A 22,026-nucleotide genomic window follows, 5' to 3' on the forward strand; every position below is an offset into this window, starting at 1 on the left:
ACGCTGCTACAGAAGCCATTCGCCAAGCTGGCATAATGATGGAGTGAGTGAAGGTGGTGCACAAAAACAGTCAGGCTGCTTACGATGCCAGCGCGGCCCTTCGAGCCAATGTCCAGGTAAGTTGGCTTCTGACTGAACTTGTTCTGTTAGGATATGCTACCTGAAAACCTTTCTCCGTGCAATTTCTTGTTATCCTGCACTTCACATCTGTGCACCCACTGGGTGTTTGGTATCTTTGTTGTTTTCACTCATCCACTCGGTCTGTGCGGACCTTGTCGAGCGGAATCTGAACCAGTGGGGGCACGCTAAGTGCACCCACTCGGTGTAGTCCCCGAGACCGCAGTCGACTGCTGGCAGTCGGTTGGGGTCTATGTATGTCTTTCTCTTTTCTTTTCTTTTATTTCTTCCACTCGGTCTGGGCAGACCATGTCGAGCGGAATTTGAATCAGTGGGGGCACCATAAGTGCACCCACTAGGTGTAGTCCCCGAGACTACTATAGAATGTTTGATTCTGCGGTGGTCTTCAAGTATTATTCACTTGAAAGTAAATGATCTTTGATCTTGTCCATTGGCGTGTCTTTTGCTCATTGTAGAAATCTTGTGTACTTATCTCCAAGTTCGCTGAATTCGAGGAAAAACAGAGACAACTCAACCTTGACTTGGAGCTGGCCCATCAGAACTTGAAAAAGGCTAAAGATGAAGTGGCTGGTACGGAAGTAACGACATGTCGAATGTTTATTTTGACTCAAGTTATCTCTTCGTTCTTTTGTCTGACCCGAGTGTATATCTTGTAGAGAAAATGAGGCTGGCTCTGGCGAAGAAGGACCTTGATCTTGCAGCTGCGCAAAAGGAGGCTCAAGAGAAGACTGCACTTGCTGACAAAAAGTTGGCTTTAGTTGGTGCGCTAGAGGAGGAAATCACCAAGCTGAAGACGTCTCTTACCGAGTCCAACCTAGAGGCGACTCATCTGAAGAAGGATAAGGTGACTCTAAACGAGCAAGTGGAAAGCATGTCTCGTAGGAGAAACGACCTGGAAGCTTATCTGAAAGCACTCGCTAAGAAGCTCTTCCTTATGCTCGAAGGTACTTTTCTTTATCCGACTGATTCACTGTTTGCAAGTCATCATGAACCGGTCGACTCATTAACTCCTTGAATCTGCAGAATTCTGCCAAAACTTTGAAGAAGAAACCGGACGGATTGAGACGGGCTTGGACCCTATCCTTTCTCCAGTGGGAGATGAGGCTGTCATGAACGTGCTCCGACTGGAATCTCGTGTTGCCAGCGTTACAAGCTATCTTGCTCGCCTGAAGGTGGCGGTGTCGCGCATTGATACATCACTCTGGCCAAGGGCTACATTTCAAAATGACCTCGAGTCCCTGATGACTCGACTCAATGAGGTTCCTGGTCGAGTGCAGGAATGGAAGAAGTCTTCTGCCTAATGCGGTGCTGACATGGCTCTATCGCTGGTTAGGGTCCACTGCAAAGAAGCTCGAGAAGAGAAGCTGGCGATGATCAAGGTTGCCAACACCAAAAGGCATGACTTCCAATCTTTCATGGAAACCTTCACTGATGCTGCCACTCGAATCGCTGACGGAATTGATCTAGACGAGTTCGTCGAGCCTGCAAGCCCTCCTCCTGCGGAGTGAACAAACTTTATACCTCACCTTAAATTTGCCTCGGAATGCCGAGTGATTTTGTAACTGTTAAACTCCTTCAGGCCTGATGCCTGATTACTTTTATCTTCGTTCTGGAACTTTAGGATTTATCTGAACTTGGTTTATCTTCTGAATGTGCTTGCGTTTGCCTGCGAGTGGAACTTGTTCTTCACTCGGAATATTCTTTGTACTTGAGATGCAGTTCTGAGGAGGATGTCCCAGTCGACCTGCACTTCGTCGTCCTTGCGGATGAGGATGGAGCGCATGTTGTATTTGTGGCGTAGCTCCAAGGAGAAGGTTGTAGTCGACCCGCACCTCATCGTCCTTGCGGATGAGGATGGAGCGCACCTTGTATTTGTGGCGCAGCTCCAAAGAGAAGGTTGTAGTCGACCTGCACCTCATCGTCCTTGCGGAAGGGGGTGTGTTTCAAACTTAGGCGAGTACTGGACTGCAGCTAAGTCCCCGAGTGTGAGGGTTGCTCATCACTCGGTAGGATTTTCTAAACTTAGGCGAGTACGACTGCAGCTAAGCCTCTGAGTGAGAGGGTTGCTCACCACTCGGTAGGATTTTCCAAACTTAGGCGAGCACTGGACTGCACCTAAGCCCCTGAGTGTGAGGGTTGCTCATCACTCAGTAGGATTTTCTAAACTTAGGCGAGTACTGGACTGCAGCTAAGCCTCCGAATAAGAGGCTTGCTCACCACTCGGTAGGATTTTTTAAACTTAGGCGAGTACTGGACTGCATCCAAGCCCCCGAGTGGGAGGCTTGCTCACCACTCGGTAGGATTTTTTAAAGTTATGCGAGTACTGGACTACAGCTAAGCCCCCGAGTGAGAGGCTTGCTCACCACTCTGTAGGATTTTTTAAACTTAGGCGAGTACTGGACTGCAGCTAAGCCTCCGAGTGAGAGGCTTGCTCACCACTCAGTAGGATTTTTCAAACTTAGGCGAAACGGATTCGCAGCTAAGCCTCCGAGTGAGAGGCTTGCTCATCACTCGGTAGGATTTTTCAAACTTAGGTGAAACGGATTCGCATCTAAGGCACCCACTGGGGGATTTAGAACATATAAAAAAGGAACAACAATCATTTAAGAGACTGTAAAACTGTGTCTTTGATAATCGAACTAAAGGGTATTTCTTAGTACATCTCAACAGTGTGAATGCTTAAGTGTAAAAGGGGCAGAGCAGCTCCGCATTCCAAGTGCGTGGCTCGTCTTTCTTGTGCTCGACATTGTATAAGTGGTATGCTCCATTGTGGAGCACTCTGGTGATAATGAAGGGGCCTTCCCAAGTAGGGGCAAGCTTGTGTGGTTTCTACTGATCCACTCGAAGAACCAAGTCTCCTTCTTGAAATGCTCGACCTCTCACGTTTCTGGCGTGGAATCGACGCAGGTCTTGTTGATAAATGGTCGACCGGATCAGGGCCATCTCTCTTTCCTCTTCTAGGAGATCAACTGCGTCTTGCCGAGCTTGTTCTGCTTCATCTTCTGAGAAAAGCTCGACTCTGGGTGCATTATGAAGCAAGTCACTGGGAAGAACAGCTTCAGCTCCATAGACTAGGAAGAATGGAGTTCGACCAGCCGACCGATTAGGAGTTTTCCTCAAGCCCCAAAGCACTGATGGAAGTCCATCGACCCAGGCGCATGCCGCGTGCTTGAGATCATGCATGAGTCAGGGTTTCAGTCCTTTGAGAATCAATCTGTTTGCTCTTTCAGCTTGTCCATTCGACTGGGGATGTGCGACTGAAGCGTAGACGGCCCGAGTACCTTGGGAAGCGCAAAAGGCTCTGAACTCATCAGAATCGAAGTTTGACCCATTATCAGTGATGATGCTATGCGGCAAACCATATCTGAATGTTAACTCTCTGATGAAACTGACCGCAGTACTAGCTTCAAGACTTTTGATAGGTTTGGCTTCAATCCATTTGGTGAACTTGTCGACTACGACGAGTACATGAGTGAAGCCGCTCCTACCCGTTCTCAGAGGTCCCACCATGTCCAAACCCCAAACAGCAAAGAGCCAGACGAGTGGAATGGTTTTTAGGGCTGACACAGGCTTGTGAGACATGTTGGAGTAAAACTGGCAACCTTCACATCTGTTGACTATTTATTATGCCATCTCATTTGCCTGTGGCCAATAAAAATCCCGCTTTTTATGCTTTGGCCACGATGGTCCGAGAGGACGCATGGTGACCACAGGTCCCCGAGTGGATGTCGTTGAGGATCACTCGACCTTCTTCTGGTGTTATGCATTTCTGGCTGACTCCAGTTACACTTTCTCTGAACAGCTGCCCTCTTATCACAGTAAAGGCTTTAGATCGGCGGACAATCTGTCGGGCCTCTTCTTCGTCCTCTGAGAGTTCTTTCCTAAGAATGTATGCGATGTAAGGCACTGTCCAGTCGGGAGTGATGGCCAACACCTCCATGATCAAGTCGACTATGGTCGGGACTCTGACTTCAGTCGGATCAGCGGCGCTTTTTGGTTGCGGGGGCTCTTCAGTGAAAGGATCTTCCTGGACTGAAGGTGTATGAATATGTTCCAAAAACAAATTACTGGGAATGGCTTCCTTCTTAACATATCTTCGCCAAATCATCCGTTGCTTGATTTTTCAGTCGGGGTATGTGATGGAGCTTGATAACCCACAAGTATAGGGAATCTCAACAGTTTTCGATAAGTAAGAGTGTCGAACCCAACGAGGAACTAAAGGTAGAACAAATATTCCCTCAAGTTCTATCGACCACTGATACAACTCTACGCACGCTTGACGTTCGCTTTGTTGGGGATCGTAGCAGAAATTTAAAATTTTCTACGCATCACCAAGATCAATCTATGGAGTCATCTAGCAACGAGAGGGAGAGGAGTGCATCTACATACCCTTGTAGATCGCGAGCGGAAGCGTTCAAGAGAACGGGGTTGATGGAGTCGTACTCGTCGTGATCCAAATCACCAATGATCCTAGCGCCGAACGGACGGCACCTCCGCGTTCAACACACGTACGGAGCGGAGACGTCTCCCGTGCCTTGATCCAGCAAGGAGGAGGGATAGGTTGAGGAAGAGAGCTCCAACAGCAGCACGACGGCGTGGTGGTGGAGGAGCGGCAGTACTCCGGCAAGGCTTCGCCAAGCACTTAACGGAGGAGGAGAGGTGTTGGGGAGGGGCTGCGCCTTTGATGAGGTGTGCAGCCCTCCCCTTGCCCCCTCTATTTATAGGGGAAGGAGGAAGGGGGGCGGCCCCCTCTAGATGAGATCTAGAGGGGGCGGCGGCCAAGGGGAGGGACTTGCCCCCCAAGCAAGGGGGGCGCCCCCTCTAGGGTTCCCCCCCAACCCTAGGCACATGGGCCCAAGGGGGGATGCGCCCAGCCCACTTGGGGCTTGTTCCCTTTCCTCTACGGCCCATGAGGCCCTCCGAGAGAGGTGGCCCCTCCCGGTGGACCCCCGGAACCCCTCCGGTGGCCCCGGTACAATACCGATATGCCCCCGAACCTTTCCGGTGACCGTATGACAACTTCCCATATATAAATCTTCACCTTCGGACCATTCCGGAACTCCTCGTGACGTCTGGGATCTCATCCGGGACTCCGAACAACATTCGGTAATCACATACAAGTCTTCCTAATAACCCTAGTATCATCGAACCTTAAGTGTGTAGACCCTACGGGTTCGGGAACCATGTAGACATGACCGAGACAACTCTCTGGCCAATAACCAACAGCGGGATCTGGATACCCATGTTGGTTCCCACATGTTCCACGATGATCTCATCGGATGAACCATGATGTCGAGGATTCAAGCAATCTCGTGTGCAATTCCCTTTGTCAATCGGTACGTTACTTGCCCGAGATTCGATTGTCGGTATCCCAATACCTCGTTCAATCTCGTTACCGGCAAGTCACTTTACTCGTTCCGTAACACATCATACCGTGACCAACCCTTAGTCACATTGAGCTCATTATGATGATGTCTTACCGAGTGGGCCCAGAGATACCTCTTTGTTCATACGGAGTGACAAATCCCATTCTTGATTCGTGCCAAACCAACAGACACTTTCGGAGATACCCGTAGTGCACCTTTATAGTCACCCAGTTACGTTGTGACGTTTGGCACACCCAAAGTATTCCTACAGTATCCGGGAGTTGCACAATCTCATGGTCTAAGGAAAAGATACTTGACATTAGAAAAGCTTTAGCAGACGAACTACACGATCTTGCGCTATGCTTAGGATTGGGTCTTGTCCATCACATCATTCTCCTAATGATGTGATCCCGTTATCAATGACATCCAATGTCCATGGTCAGGAAACCGTAACCATCTATTGATCAACGAGCTAGTTAACTAGAGGCTCACTAGGGACATGTTGTGGTCTGTATTCACACATGTATTACGATTTCCGGATAACACAATTATAGCATGAACAATAGACAATTATCATGAACAAGGAAATATAATAATAACCATTTTATTATTGCGTCTAGGGCATATTTCCAACATGCTTTACCTAGAACAAGTATGAAACTAGAAGTACTTTGTAGGTGTTGTTGGATAGGTTTGCAAGATAATAAAGAGTACGTAAATAAAAAGTAGGGGTTGTTTAGATAAAGAAACAATAAAGTAAATATAGCGAGTGCGGACAATCTGTCGGGCCTCTTCTTCGTCCTCTGAGAGTTCTTTCCTAAGAATATATGCGATGTAAGGCACTGTCCAGTCGGGAGTGATGGCCAACACCTCCATGATCAAGTCGACTATGGTCGGGACTCTGACTTCAGTCGGATCAGCGGCGCTTTTTGGTTGCGGTGGCTCTTCAGTGAAAGGATCTGCCTGGACTGAAGGTGTATGAATATGTTCCAAAAACAAATTACTGGGAATGGCTTCCTTCTTGGAACATATCTTCGCCAAATCATCCGTTGCTTGATTTTTCAGTCGGGGTATGTGATGGAGCTTGATAACCCACAAGTATAGGGGATCTCAACAGTTTTCGATAAGTAAGAGTGTCGAACCCAACGAGGAACTAAAGGTAGAACAAATATTCCCTCAAGTTCTATCGACCACCGATACAACTCTACGCACGCTTGACGTTCGCTTTGTTGGGGATCGTAGCAGAAATTTAAAATTTTCTACGCATCACCAAGATCAATCTATGGAGTCATCTAGCAACGAGAGGGAGAGGAGTGCATCTACATACCCTTGTAGATCGCGAGCGGAAGCGTTCAAGAGAACGGGGTTGATGGAGTCGTACTCGTCGTGATCCAAATCACCAATGATCCTAGCGCCGAACGGACGGCACCTCCGCGTTCAACACACGTACGGAGCGGAGACGTCTCCCGTGCCTTGATCCAGCAAGGAGGAGGGATAGGTTGAGGAAGAGAGCTCCAACAGCAGCACGACGGCGTGGTGGTGGAGGAGCGGCAGTACTCCGGCAAGGCTTCGCCAAGCACTTAACGGAGGAGGAGAGGTGTTGGGGAGGGGCTGCGCCTTTGATGAGGTGTGCAGCCCTCCCCTTGCCCCCTCTATTTATAGGGGAAGGAGGAAGGGGGGCGGCCCCCTCTAGATGAGATCTAGAGGGGGCGGCGGCCAAGGGGAGGGACTTGCCCCCCAAGCAAGGGGGGCGCCCCCTCTAGGGTTCCCCCCCAACCCTAGGCACATGGGCCCAAGGGGGGATGCGCCCAGCCCACTTGGGGCTTGTTCCCTTTCCTCTACGGCCCATGAGGCCCTCCGAGAGAGGTGGCCCCTCCCGGTGGCCCCGGTACAATACCGATATGCCCCCGAACCTTTCCGGTGACCGTATGACAACTTCCCATATATAAATCTTCACCTCCGGACCATTCCGGAACTCCTCGTGACGTCCAGGATCTCATCCGGGACTCCGAACAACATTCGGTAATCACATACAAGTCTTCCTAATAACCCTAGTATCATCGAACCTTAAGTGTGTAGACCCTACGGGTTCGGGAACCATGTAGACATGACCGAGACAACTCTCTGGCCAATAACCAACAGCGGGATCTGGATACCCATGTTGGTTCCCACATGTTCCACGATGATCTCATCGGATGAACCACGATGTCGAGGATTCAAGCAATCTCGTGTGCAATTCCCTTTGTCAATCGGTACGTTACTTGCCCGAGATTCGATTGTCGGTATCCCAATACCTCGTTCAATCTCGTTACCGGCAAGTCACTTTACTCGTTCCGTAACACATCATCCCGTGACCAACCCTTAGTCACATTGAGCTCATTATGATGATGTCTTACCGAGTGGGCCCAGAGATACCTCTTCGTTCATACGGAGTGACAAATCCCATTCTTGATTCGTGCCAAACCAACAGACACTTTCGGAGATACCCGTAGTGCACCTTTATAGTCACCCAGTTACGTTGTGATGTTTGGCACACCCAAAGTATTCCTACAGTATCCGGGAGTTGCACAATCTCATGGTCTAAGGAAAAGATACTTGACATTAGAAAAGCTTTAGCAGACGAACTACACGATCTTGCGCTATGCTTAGGATTGGGTCTTGTCCATCACATCATTCTCCTAATGATGTGATCCCGTTATCAATGACATCCAATGTCCATGGTCAGGAAACCGTAACCATCTATTGATCAACGAGCTAGTTAACTAGAGGCTCACTAGGGACATGTTGTGGTCTGTATTCACACATGTATTACGATTTCCGGATAACACAATTATAGCATGAACAATAGACAATTATCATGAACAAGGAAATATAATAATAACCATTTTATTATTGCGTCTAGGGCATATTTCCAACATGCTTTACCTAGAACAAGTATGAAACTAGAAGTACTTTGTAGGTGTTGTTGGATAGGTTTGCAAGATAATAAAGAGTACGTAAATAAAAAGTAGGGGTTGTTTAGATAAAGAAACAATAAAGTAAATATAGCGAGTGCGGACAATCTGTCGGGCCTCTTCTTCGTCCTCTGAGAGTTCTTTCCTAAGAATGTATGTGATGTAAGGCACTGTCCAGTCGGGAGTGATGGCCAACACCTCCATGATCAAGTCGACTATGGTCGGGACTCTGACTTCAGTCGGATCAGCGGCGCTTTTTGGTTGCGGGGGCTCTTCAGTGAAAGGATCTTCCTAGACTGAAGGTGTATGAATATGTTCCAAAAACAAATTACTGGGAATGGCTTCCTTCTTGGAACATATCTTCGCCAAATCATCCGTTGCTTGATTTTTCAGTCGAGGTATGTGATGGAGCTTGATAACCCACAAGTATAGGGGATCTCAACAGTTTTCGATAAGTAAGAGTGTCGAACCCAACGAGGAACTAAAGGTAGAACAAATATTCCCTCAAGTTCTATCAACCACCGATACAACTCTATGCACGCTTGACGTTCGCTTTGTTGGGGATCGTAGCAGAAATTTAAAATTTTCTACGCATCACCAAGATCAATCTATGGAGTCATCTAGCAACGAGAGGGAGAGGAGTGCATCTACATACCCTTGTAGATCGCGAGCGGAAGCGTTCAAGAGAACGGGGTTGATGGAGTCGTACTCGTCGTGATCCAAATCACCAATGATCCTAGCGCCGAACGGACGGCACCTCCGCGTTCAACACACGTACGGAGCGGAGACGTCTCCCGTGCCTTGATCCAGCAAGGAGGAGGGATAGGTTGAGGAAGAGAGCTCCAACAGCAGCACGACAGCGTGGTGGTGGAGGAGCGGCAGTACTCCGGCAAGGCTTCGCCAAGCACTTAACGGAGGAGGAGAGGTGTTGGGGAGGGGCTGCGCCTTTGATGAGGTGTGCAGCCCTCCCCTTGCCCCCTCTATTTATAGGGGAAGGAGGAAGGGGGGCGGCCCCCTCTAGATGAGATCTAGAGGGGGCGGCGGCCAAGGGGAGGGACTTGCCCCCCAAGCAAGGGGGGCGCCCCCTCTAGGGTTCCCCCCCAACCCTAGGCACATGGGCCCAAGGGGGGATGCGCCCAGCCCACTTGGGGCTTGTTCCCTTTCCTCTACGGCCCATGAGGCCCTCCGAGAGAGGTGGCCCCTCCCGGTGGACCCCCGGAACCCCTCCGGTGGCCCCGGTACAATACCGATATGCCCCCGAACCTTTCCGGTGACCGTATGACAACTTCCCATATATAAATCTTCACCTCTGGACCATTCCGGAACTCCTCGTGACGTCCGGGATCTCATCCGGGACTCCGAACAACATTCGGTAATCACATACAAGTCTTCCTAATAACCCTAGTATCATCGAACCTTAAGTGTGTAGACCCTACGGGTTCGGGAACCATGTAGACATGACCGAGACAACTCTCCGGCCAATAACCAACAGCGGGATCTGGATACCCATGTTGGTTCCCACATGTTCCACGATGATCTCATCGGATGAACCACGATGTCGAGGATTCAAGCAATCTCGTGTGCAATTCCCTTTGTCAATCGGTACGTTACTTGCCCGAGATTCGATTGTCGGTATCCCAATACCTCGTTCAATCTCGTTACCGGCAAGTCACTTTACTCGTTCCGTAACACATCATCCCGTGACCGACCCTTAGTCACATTGAGCTCATTATGATGATGTCTTACCGAGTGGGCCCAGAGATACCTCTTCGTTCATACGGAGTGACAAATCCCATTCTTGATTCGTGCCAAACCAACAGACACTTTCGGAGATACCCGTAGTGCACCTTTATAGTCACCCAGTTACGTTGTGACGTTTGGCACACCCAAAGTATTCCTACAGTATCCGGGACTTGCACAATCTCATGGTCTAAGGAAAAGATACTTGACATTAGAAAAGCTTTAGCAGACGAACTACACGATCTTGCGCTATGCTTAGGATTGGGTCTTGTCCATCACATCATTCTCCTAATGATGTGATCCCGTTATCAATGACATCCAATGTCCATGGTCAGGAAACCGTAACCATCTATTGATCAACGAGCTAGTTAACTAGAGGCTCACTAGGGACATGTTGTGGTCTGTATTCACACATGTATTACGATTTCCGGATAACACAATTATAGCATGAACAATAGACAATTATCATGAACAAGGAAATATAATAATAACCATTTTATTATTGCGTCTAGGGCATATTTCCTACATGCTTTACCTAGAACAAGTATGAAACTAGAAGTACTTTGTAGGTGTTGTTGGATAGGTTTGCAAGATAATAAAGAGTACGTAAATAAAAAGTAGGGGTTGTTTAGATAAAGAAACAATAAAGTAAATATAGCGAGTGCGGACAATCTGTCGGGCCTCTTCTTCGTCCTCTGAGAGTTCTTTCCTAAGAATGTATGTGATGTAAGGCACTGTCCAGTCGGGAGTGATGGCCAACACCTCCATGATCAAGTCGACTATGGTCGGGACTCTGACTTCAGTCGGATCAGCGGCGCTTTTTGGTTGCGGGGGCTCTTCAGTGAAAGGATCTTCCTAGACTGAAGGTGTATGAATATGTTCCAAAAACAAATTACTGGGAATGGCTTCCTTCTTGGAACATATCTTCGCCAAATCATCTGTTGCTTGATTTTTCAGTCGGGGTATGTGATGGAGCATGATAACCCACAAGTATAGGGGATCTCAACAGTTTTCGATAAGTAAGAGTGTCGAACCCAACGAGGAACTAAAGGTAGAACAAATATTCCCTCAAGTTCTATCAACCACCGATACAACTCTACGCACGCTTGACGTTCGCTTTGTTGGGGATCGTAGCAGAAATTTAAAATTTTCTACGCATCACCAAGATCAATCTATGGAGTCATCTAGCAACGAGAGGGAGAGGAGTGCATCTACATACCCTTGTAGATCGCGAGCGGAAGCATTCAAGAGAACGGGGTTGATGGAGTCGTACTCGTCGTGATCCAAATCACCAATGATCCTAGCGCCGAACGGACGGCACCTCCGCGTTCAACACACGTACGGAGCGGAGACGTCTCCCGTGCCTTGATCCAGCAAGGAGGAGGGATAGGTTGAGGAAGAGAGCTCCAACAGCAGCACGATGGCGTGGTGGTGGAGGAGCGGCAGTACTCCGGCAAGGCTTCGCCAAGCACTTAACGGAGGAGGAGAGGTGTTGGGGAGGGGCTGCGCCTTTGATGAGGTGTGCAGCTCTCCCCTTGCCCCCTCTATTTATAGGGGAAGGAGGAAGGGGGGCGGCCCCCTCTAGATGAGATCTAGAGGGGGCGGCGGCCAAGGGGAGGGACTTGCCCCCCAAGCAAGGGGGGCGCCCCCTCTAGGGTTCCCCCCCAACCCTAGGCACATGGGCCCAAGGGGGGATGCGCCCAGCCCACTTGGGGCTTGTTCCCTTTCCTCTACGGCCCATGAGGCCCTCCGAGAGAGGTGGCCCCTCCCGGTGGACCCCCGGAACCCCTCCGGTGGCCCCGGTACAATACCGATATGCCCCCGAACCTTTCCGGTGACCGTATGACAACTTCCCATATATAAATCTTCACCTCCGGACCATTCCGGAACTCCTCGTGACGTCCGGGATCTCATCTAGGACTCCGAACAACATTCGGTAATCACATACAAGTCTTCCTAATAACCCTAGTATCATCGAACCTTAACTGTGTAGACCCTACGGGTTCGGGAACCATCTAGACATGACCGAGACAACTCTCTGGCCAATAACCAACAGCGGGATCTGGATACCCATGTTGGTTCCCACATGTTCCACGATGATCTCATCGGCTGAACCACGATGTCGAGGATTCAAGCAATCTCGTGTGCAATTCCCTTTGTCAATCGGTATGTTACTTGCCCGAGATTCGATTGTCGGTATCCCAATACCTCGTTCAATCTCGTTACCGGCAAGTCACTTTACTCGTTCCGTAACACATCATTCCATGGCCAACCCTTAGTCACATTGAGCTCATTATGATGATGTCTTACCGAGTGGGCCCAGAGATACCTCTTCGTTCATACGGAGTGACAAATCCCATTCTTGATTCGTGCCAAACCAACAGACACTTTCGGAGATACCTGTAGTGCACCTTTATAGTCACCCAGTTACGTTGTGACGTTTGGCACACCCAAAGTACTCCTACAGTATTCGGGAGTTGCACAATCTCATGGTCTAAGGAAAAGATACTTGACATTAGAAAAGCTTTAGCAGACGAACTACACGATCTTGCGCTATGCTTAGGATTGGGTCTTGTCCATCACATCATTCTCCTAATGATGTGATCCCGTTATCAATGACATCCAATGTCCATGGTCAGGAAACCGTAACCATCTATTGATCAACGAGCTAGTTAACTAGAGGCTCACTAGGGACATGTTGTGGTCTGTATTCACACATGTATTACGATTTCCGGATAACACAATTATAGCATGAACAATAGACAATTATCATGAACAAGGAAATATAATAATAACCATTTTATTATTGCGTCTAGGGCATATTTCCAACATGCTTTACCTAGAACAAGTATGAAACTAGAAGTACTTTGTAGGTGTTGTTGGATAGGTTTGCAAGATAATAAAGAGTACGTAAATAAAAAGTAGGGGTTGTTTAGATAAAGAAACAATAAAGTAAATATAGCGAGTGCGGACAATCTGTCGGGCCTCTTCTTCGTCCTCTGAGAGTTCTTTCCTAAGAATGTATGTGATGTAAGGCACTGTCCAGTCGGGAGTGATGGCCAACACCTCCATGATCAAGTCGACTATGGTCGGGACTCTGACTTCAGTCGGATCAGCGGCGCTTTTTGGTTGCGGGGGCTCTTCAGTGAAAGGATCTTCCTGGACTGAAGGTGTATGAATATGTTCCAAAAACAAATTGCTGGGAATGGCTTCCTTCTTGGAACATATCTTTGCCAAATCATCCGTTGCATGATTTTTCAGTCGGGGTATGTGATGGAGCTTGATAACCCACAAGTATAGGGGATCTCAACAGTTTTCGATAAGTAAGAGTGTCGAACCCAACGAGGAACTAAAGGTAGAACAAATATTCCCTCAAGTTCTATCAACCACCGATACAACTCTACGCACGCTTGACGTTCGCTTTGTTGGGGATCGTAGCAGAAATTTAAAATTTTCTACGCATCACCAAGATCAATCTATGGAGTCATCTAGCAACGAGAGGGAGAGGAGTGCATCTACATACCCTTGTAGATCGCGAGCGGAAGCGTTCAAGAGAATGGGGTTGATGGAGTCGTACTCGTCGTGATCCAAATCACCGATGATCCTAGCGCCGAACGGACGACACCTCCGCGTTCAACACACGTACAGAGCGGAGACGTCTCCTGCGCCTTGATCCAGCAAGGAGGAGGGATAGGTTGAAGAAGAGAGCTCCAACAGCAGCACGACGGCGTGGTGGTGGAGGAGCGGCAGTACTCCGGCAAGGCTTCGCCAATCACTTAACGGAGGAGGAGAGGTGTTGGGGAGGGGAGGGGTTGCGCCTTTGATGAGGTGTGCAGCCCTCCCCTTGCCCCCTCTATTTATAGGGGAAGGAGGAAGGGGGTCGGCCCCCTCTAGATGAGACCTAGAGGGGGGGCGGCGGCCAAGGGGAGGGACTTGCCCCCCAAGCAAGGGGACGCCCCCTCTAGGGTTCCCCCCCCCCAACCCTAGGCGCATGGGCCCAAGGGGGGGATGCGCCCAGCCCACTTGGGGCTGGTTCCCTTTCCTCTACGGCCCATGAGGCCCTCCGAGAGAGCTGGCCCCTCCCGGTGGACCCCCGGAACCCCTCCGGTGGCCCCGGTACAATACCGATATGCCCCCGAACCTTTCCCGTGACCGTATGACAACTTCCCATATATAAATCTTCACCTCCGGACCATTCCGGAACTCCTCGTGACGTCCGAGATCTCATCCAGGACTACGAACAACATTCGGTAATCACATACAAGTCTTCCTAATAACCCTAGCGTCATTGAACCTTAAGTGTGTAGACCCTACGGGTTCGGGAACCATGTAGACAGGACCGAGACAACTCTCCGGCCAATAACCAACAGCGGGATCTGGATACCCATGATGGCTCCCACATGTTCCACAATGATCTCATCGTATGAACCACGATGTCGAGGATTCAAGCAATCCCGTATGCAATTCCATTTGTCAATCGGTACGTTACTTGCCCGAGATTCGATCGTCGGTATCCCAATACCTCGTTCAATCTCGTTACTGGCAAGTCACTTTACTCGTTCTGTAACACATCACACCGTGACCAACCCTTAGTCACATTGAGCTCATTGCGATGATGTCTTACCGAGTGGGCCCAGAGATACCTCTCCGTTCATACGGAGTGACAAATCCCATTCTCGATTCGTGCCAACCCAACAGACACTTTCGGAGATACCCGTAGTGCACCTTTATAGTCACCCAGTTACATTGTGACGTTTGGCACACCAAAGTATTCCTACAGTATCCGGGAGTTACACAATCTCATGGTCTAAGGAAAAGATACTTGACATTAGAAAAGCTTTAGCAGACGAACTACACGATCTTGCGCTATGCTTAGGATTGGGTCTTGTCCATCACATCATTCTCCTAATGATGTGATCCCGTTATCAATGACATCCAATGTCCATGGTCAGGAAACCGTAACCATCTATTGATCAACGAGCTAGTTACCTAGAGTCTCACTAGGGACATGTTGTGGTCTATGTATTCACACATGTATTACGATTTCCGGATAACACAATTATAGCATGAACAATAGACAATTATCATGAACAAGGAAATATAATAATAACCATTTTATTATTGCCTCTAGGGCATATTTCCAACAGTCTCCCACTTGCACTAGAGTCAATAATCTAGTTACATTGTGATGAATCGAACACCCATAGAGTTCCGGTGTTGATCATGTTTTGCTCGAGGAAGAGGTTTAGTCAACGGATCTGCGACATTCAGGTCTGTATGCACTTTACAAATATCTATGTCTCCATTTTGAACATTTTCACGAATGGAGTTAAAGCGACGCTTGATATGCCTAGTCTTCCTGTGAAACCTGGCTCTTGGCAAGGGCAATAGCTCCAGTGTTGTCACAGAAGAGAGTCATCGGGCCCGACGCATTGGGAATAACTCCTAGGTCGGTAATGAACTCCTTCATCCAGACCGCTTCTTGTGCTGCCTCCGAGGCTGCCATGTACTCCGCTTCACATGTAGATCCCGCCATGACGCTTTGCTTGCAACTGCACCAGCTGACTGCCCCACCATTCAAAATATACATGTATCCGGTTTGTGACTTAGAGTCATCCAGATCTGTGTCGAAGCTAGCATCGACGTAACCCTTTATGACGAGCTCTTCGTCACCTCCATAAACGAGAAACATATCCTTAGTCCTTTTCAGGTACTTCAGGATGTTCTTGACCGCTGTCCAGTGTTCCATGCCGGGATTACTTTGGTACCTTCCTACCAAATTCATGGCAAGGTTTACATCAGGTCTGGTACACAGCATGGCATACATAATAGACCCTATGGCCGAGGCATAGGGGACGACACTCATCTTTTCTCTATCTTCTGCCGTGGTCGGGCATTGAGCCGTGCTCAATGTCATACCTTGCAATAAAGGCAAGAACCCCTTCTTGGACTGATCCATATTGAACTTCTTCAATATCTTGTCAAGGTACGTACTTTGTGAAAGACCAATGAGGCGTCTCGATCTATCTCTATAGATCTTGATGCCTAATATATAAGCAGCTTCTCCAAGGCCCTTCATTGAAAAACACTTGTTCAAGTAGGCTTTTATGCTTTCCAAGAATTCTATATCATTTCCCATCAATAGTATGTCATCCACATATAATATGAGAAATGCTATAGAGCTCCCACTCACTTTCTTGTAAACACAGGCTTCTCCATAAGTCTCCGTAAACCCAAACGCTTTGATCATCTCATCAAATCGAACGTTCCAACTTCGAGAGGCTTGCACCAGCCCATAGATTGAGCGTTGGAGCTTGCACACCTTGTCAGCATTCTTAGGATCGACAAAACCTTCCGGTTGCATCATATACAATTCTTCCTTAAGGAAACCATTAAGGAATGTCATTTTGACGTCCATTTGCCATATCTCATAATCATAGAATGCGGCAATTGCTAACATGATTCGGACGGACTTTAGCTTCGCTACGGGTGATAAAGTCTCATCGTAGTCAACCCCTTGAACTTGTCGATAACCCTTAGCGACAAGCCGGACCTTATAGATGGTCACATTACCATCCGTGTCTGTCTTCTTCTTAAAGATCCATTTATTTTCTATGGCTCGCCGATCAACGGGCAAGTCAGTCAAAGTCCATACTTCGTTTTCATACATGGATCCTATATCGGATTTCATGGCTTCTAGCCATTTGTCGGAATCTGGGCCCGCCATCGCTTCTTCATAGTTTGAAGGTTCACCATTGTCTAACAACATGATTTCCAGGACAGGGTTGCCATACCACTCTGGTGCGGAATGTGTCCTTGTGGACCTACGAAGTTCAGTAGCAACTTGATCTGAAGTTTCATGATCATCATCATTAACTCCCTCTCTAGTCGGTGCAGGCACCTCAGGAACATTTTCTTGAGCTGCGCCACTCTCCGGTTCAAGAGGCAATACTTCATCAAGTTCTACTTTCCTCCCACTTACTTCTTTCGAGAGAAACTCTTTCTCTAGAAAGGATCCATTCTTGGCAACAAAGATCTTGCCTTCGGATCTGAGGTAGAAGGTATACCCAATAGTTTCTTTAGGGTATCCTATGAAGACGCATTTTTCCGATTTGGGTTCGAGCTTTTCAGGTTGAAGTTTCTTGACATAAGCATCACATCTCCAAACTTTCAGAAACGACAGCTTAGGTTTCTTACCAAACCACAATTCATACGGTGTCGTCTCAACGGATTTCGACGGAGCCCTATTTAAAGTGAATGCGGCAGTCTCTATAGCATAACCCCAAAATGATAGCGGTAGATCGGTAAGAGACATCATAGATCGCACCATATCCAATAGAGTGCGATTACGACATTCGGACACACCATTACGCTGTGGTGTTCCAGGCGGCGTGAGTTGTGAAACTATTCCACATTTCCTTAAGTGTGTGCCAAATTCGTGACTCAAATATTTTCCCCCACGATCTGATCGCAAGAACTTGATTTTCCTGTCACATTGATTCTCAACCTCACTCTGAAATTCCTTGAACTTGTCAAAGGTCTCAGATTTGTGTTTCATTAAGTAGACATACCCATATCTACTCAAGTCATCAGTGAGGGTGAGAACATAACGATAGCCACCGCGAGCCTCAACACTCATTGGACTGCACACATCAGTATGTATGATTTCCAATAAGTTGGTTGCTCGCTCCATTGTTCTGGAGAACGGAGTCTTGGTCATTTTGCCCATGAGGCATGGTTCGCACGTGTCAAATGATTCATAATCAAGAGACTCCAAAAGTCCATCTGCATGGAGTTTCTTCATGTGTTTGACACCAATGTGACCAAGGAGGCAGTGCCACAAGTATGTGGGACTATCATTATCAACCTTACATCTTTGGGCATTCACACTATGAATATGTGTAACATCACGTTCGAGATTAAATAAGAATAAACCATTGACCAGCGGGGCATGACCATAAAACATGTCTCTCATATAAATAAAACAACCATTATTCTCGGATTTAAATGAGTAGCCATCTCGCATTAAACGAGATCCAGATACAATGTTCATGCTCAAAGCTGGTACTAAATAACAATTATTGAGGTTTCAAACTAATCCCGTAGGTAAATGCAGAGGTAGCGTGCCGACAGCGATCACATCGGCCTTGGAACCATTCCCGACGCGCATCGTCACCTCGTCCTTCGCCAATCTCCGTTTATTCCGCAGTTCCTGTTTCGAGTTACAAATATGAGCAACTGCATCGGTATCAAATACCCAGGAGCTACTACGAGCGCTGGTTAGGTACACATCAATAACATGTATATCACATATACCTTTGGTATTGCCGCCCTTCTTATCCGCTAAGTACTTGGGGCAGTTCTGCTTCCAGTGACCGTTTCCCTTGCAATAAAAGCACTCAGTCTCAGGCTTGGGTCCATTCTTTGGCTTCTTCCCGGTAGCTTGCTTACTGGGCGCGGCAACTCCCTTGCCGTCCTTCTTGAAGTTCTTTTTACCCTTGCCTTTCTTGAACTTAGTGGTTTTATTCACCATCAACACTTGATGTTCCTTTTTGATTCCCACCTCCGCTGATTTCAGCATTGAATATACCTCAGGAATGGTCTTTTACATCCCCTGCATATTGAAGTTCATCACAAAGCTCTTGTAGCTAGGTGGGAGCGACTGAAGGATTTTATCAACGACCGCATCATCCGGGAGATTAACTCCCAGCTGAGACAAGCGGTTGTGCAACCCAGACATTTTGAGTATGTGCTCGCTGACGGAACTATTCTCCTCCATCTTACAATTGTAGAACTTTTCGGAGACTTCATATCTCTCGACCCGGGCATGAGCTTGGAAAACCATTTTCAGCTCTTGGAACATATCATATGCTCCGTGTTGCTCAAAACGCTTTTGGAGCCCCGATTCTAAGCTATAAAGCATGCCGCACTGAACCAGGGAGTAATCATCACTACGCGTCTGCCAAGTGTTCATAACGTCTTGTTCTGCTGGGAAAACAGGTGCTTCACCTAGCGGTGCATCAAGGACATATGCTTTCCTGGCAGCTATGAGGATAATCCTCAGGTGGCGGACCCAGTCCATGTAGTTGCTGCCATCGTCTTTCAGCTTGGTATTCTCTAGGAATGCGTTGAAGTTGAGGGCAACATTAGCGTGGGCCATTTGATCTAGAAGACATATTGCAAAGATTTTTAGACTATGTTCATGATAATTAATTTCATCTAATCAAATTATATAATGAACTCCCACTCAGATAGACATCCCTCTAGTCATCTAAGTGATACATGATCCGAGTCAACTAGGCCGTGTCCGATCATCACGTGAGACGGACTAGTCATCATCGGTGAACATTTTCATGTTGATCGTATCTTCTATATGACTCATGTTCGACCTTTCGGTCTTCCGTGTTCCCAAGCCATGTCTGTGCATGCTAGGCTCGTCAAGTCAACCTAAGTGTATTGCGTGTGTAAATCTGGCTTACACCCGTTGTATGCGAATGTTACAACCTATCACACCCGATCATCACATGGTGCTTCGGAACAACGGACCTTAGCAATGGTGCACAGTTAGGGGGAACACATTCTTGAAATTATTGCAAGGGATCATCTTATTTATGCTACCGTCATTCTAAGCAAATAAGATGTAAAACATGATAAACATCACATGCAATCAAATAGTGACATGATATGGCCAATATCATTTTGCCCCTTTTGATCTCCATCTTCGGGGCGCCATAATCATCATTGTCACCGGCATGACACCATGACCTCCATCATCATGATCTCCATCATTGTGTCTTCATGAAGTTGTCTCGCCAACTATTACTTCTACTACTATGGCTAACGGTTAGCAATAAAGTAAAGTAATTACATGACGTTTATGTTGACACGCAGGTCATAAATAAATTAAGACAACTCCTATGGCTCCTGCCGGTTGTCATACTCATCGACATGCAAGTCGTGATTCCTATTACAAGAACATGATCAATCGCATACATCACATATATCATTCATCACATCCTTTTGGCCATATCATATCACACGGCATATGCTGCAAAAACAAGTTAGACGTCCTCTAATTGTTGTTGCAAGTTTTTACGTGGCTGATATACGTTTCTAGCAAGAACGTTTCTTACCTATGCCAAAACCACAATGTGATATGCCAATTTCTATTTAACCTTCATAAGGACCCTTTTCATTTAATCTGATCCGAATAAAGTGGGAGAGATAGACACCCGCTAGCCACCTTATGCAACTAGTGCATGTCAGTCGGTGGAACCAGTCTCACGTAAGCGTACGTGTAAGGTCGGTCCGGGCCACTTCATCCCACAATGCCGCCGAATCAAGATAAGACTAGTAACGGCAAGTAAATTGACAAAATTGACGCCCACAACAACTTGTGTTCTACTCGTGCATAGAAACTACGCATAGACCTAGCTCATGATGCCACTGTTGGGAATCGTAGCAGAAATTTAAAATTTTCTACGCATCACCAAGATCAATCTATGGAGTCATCTAGCAACAAGAGGGAGAGGAGTGCATCTACATACCCTTGTAGACCGCGAGCGGAAGCGTTCAAGAGAACGGGGTTGATGGAGTCGTACTCGTCGTGATCCAAATCACCAATGATCCTAGCGCCGAACGGACGGCACCTCCGCGTTCAACACACGTACGGAGCGGAGACGTCTCCCGTGCCTTGATCCAGCAAGGAGGAGGGATAGGTTGAGGAAGAGAGCTCCAACAGCAGCACGACGGCGTGGTGGTGCAGGAGCGGCAGTACTCCAGCAAGGCTTCGCCAAGCACTTAACGGAGGAGGAGAGGTGTTGGGGAGGGGCTGCGCCTTTGATGAGGTGTGCAGCCCTCCCCTTGCCCCCTCTATTTATAGGGGAAGGAGGAAGGGGGCGGCCCCCTCTAGATGAGATCTATAGGGGGCGGCGGCCAAGGGGAGGGACTTGCCCCCCAAGCAAGGGGGGCGCCCCCTCTAGGGTTCCCCCCCCCAACCCTAGGCACATGGGCCCAAGGGGGGATGCGCCCAGCCCACTTGGGGCTTGTTCCCTTTCCTCTACGGCCCATGAGGCCCTCCGAGAGAGGTGGCCCCTCCCGGTGGACCCCCGGAACCCCTCCGGTGGCCCCGGTACAATACCGATATGCCCCCGAACCTTTCCGGTGACCGTATGACAACTTCCCATATATAAATCTTCACCTCCGGACCATTCCGGAACTCCTCGTGACGTCCGGAATCTCATCCGGGACTCCGAACAACATTCGGTAATCACATACAAGTCTTCCTAATAACCCTAGTATCATCGAACCTTAGGTGTGTAGACCCTATGGGTTCGGGAACCATGTAGACATGACCGAGACAACTCTCTGGCCAATAACCAACAGCGGGATCTAGATATCCATGTTGGTTCCCACATGTTCCACGATGATCTCATTGGATGAACCACGATGTCGAGGATTCAAGCAATCTCGTGTGCAATTCCCTTTGTCAATCGGTACGTTACTTGCCCGAGATTCGATTGTCGGTATCCCAATACCTCGTTCAATCTCGTTACCGGCAAGTCACTTTACTTGTTCCGTAACACATCATCCCGTGACCAACCCTTAGTCACATTGAGCTCATTATGATGATGTCTTAACGAGTGGGCCCAGAGATACCTCTTCGTTCATACGGAGTGACAAATCCCATTCTTGATTCGTGCCAAACCAACAGACGCTTTCAGAGATACCCGTAGTGCACCTTTATAGTCACCCAGTTACGTTGTGACGTTTGGCACACCCAAAGTATTCCTACGGTATCCGGGAGTTGCACAATCTCATGGTCTAAG

This window comes from Triticum dicoccoides, chromosome 2A (genome assembly GCF_002162155.2).
Source record: "Triticum dicoccoides isolate Atlit2015 ecotype Zavitan chromosome 2A, WEW_v2.0, whole genome shotgun sequence".
NCBI lineage: Eukaryota > Viridiplantae > Streptophyta > Magnoliopsida > Poales > Poaceae > Triticum > Triticum dicoccoides.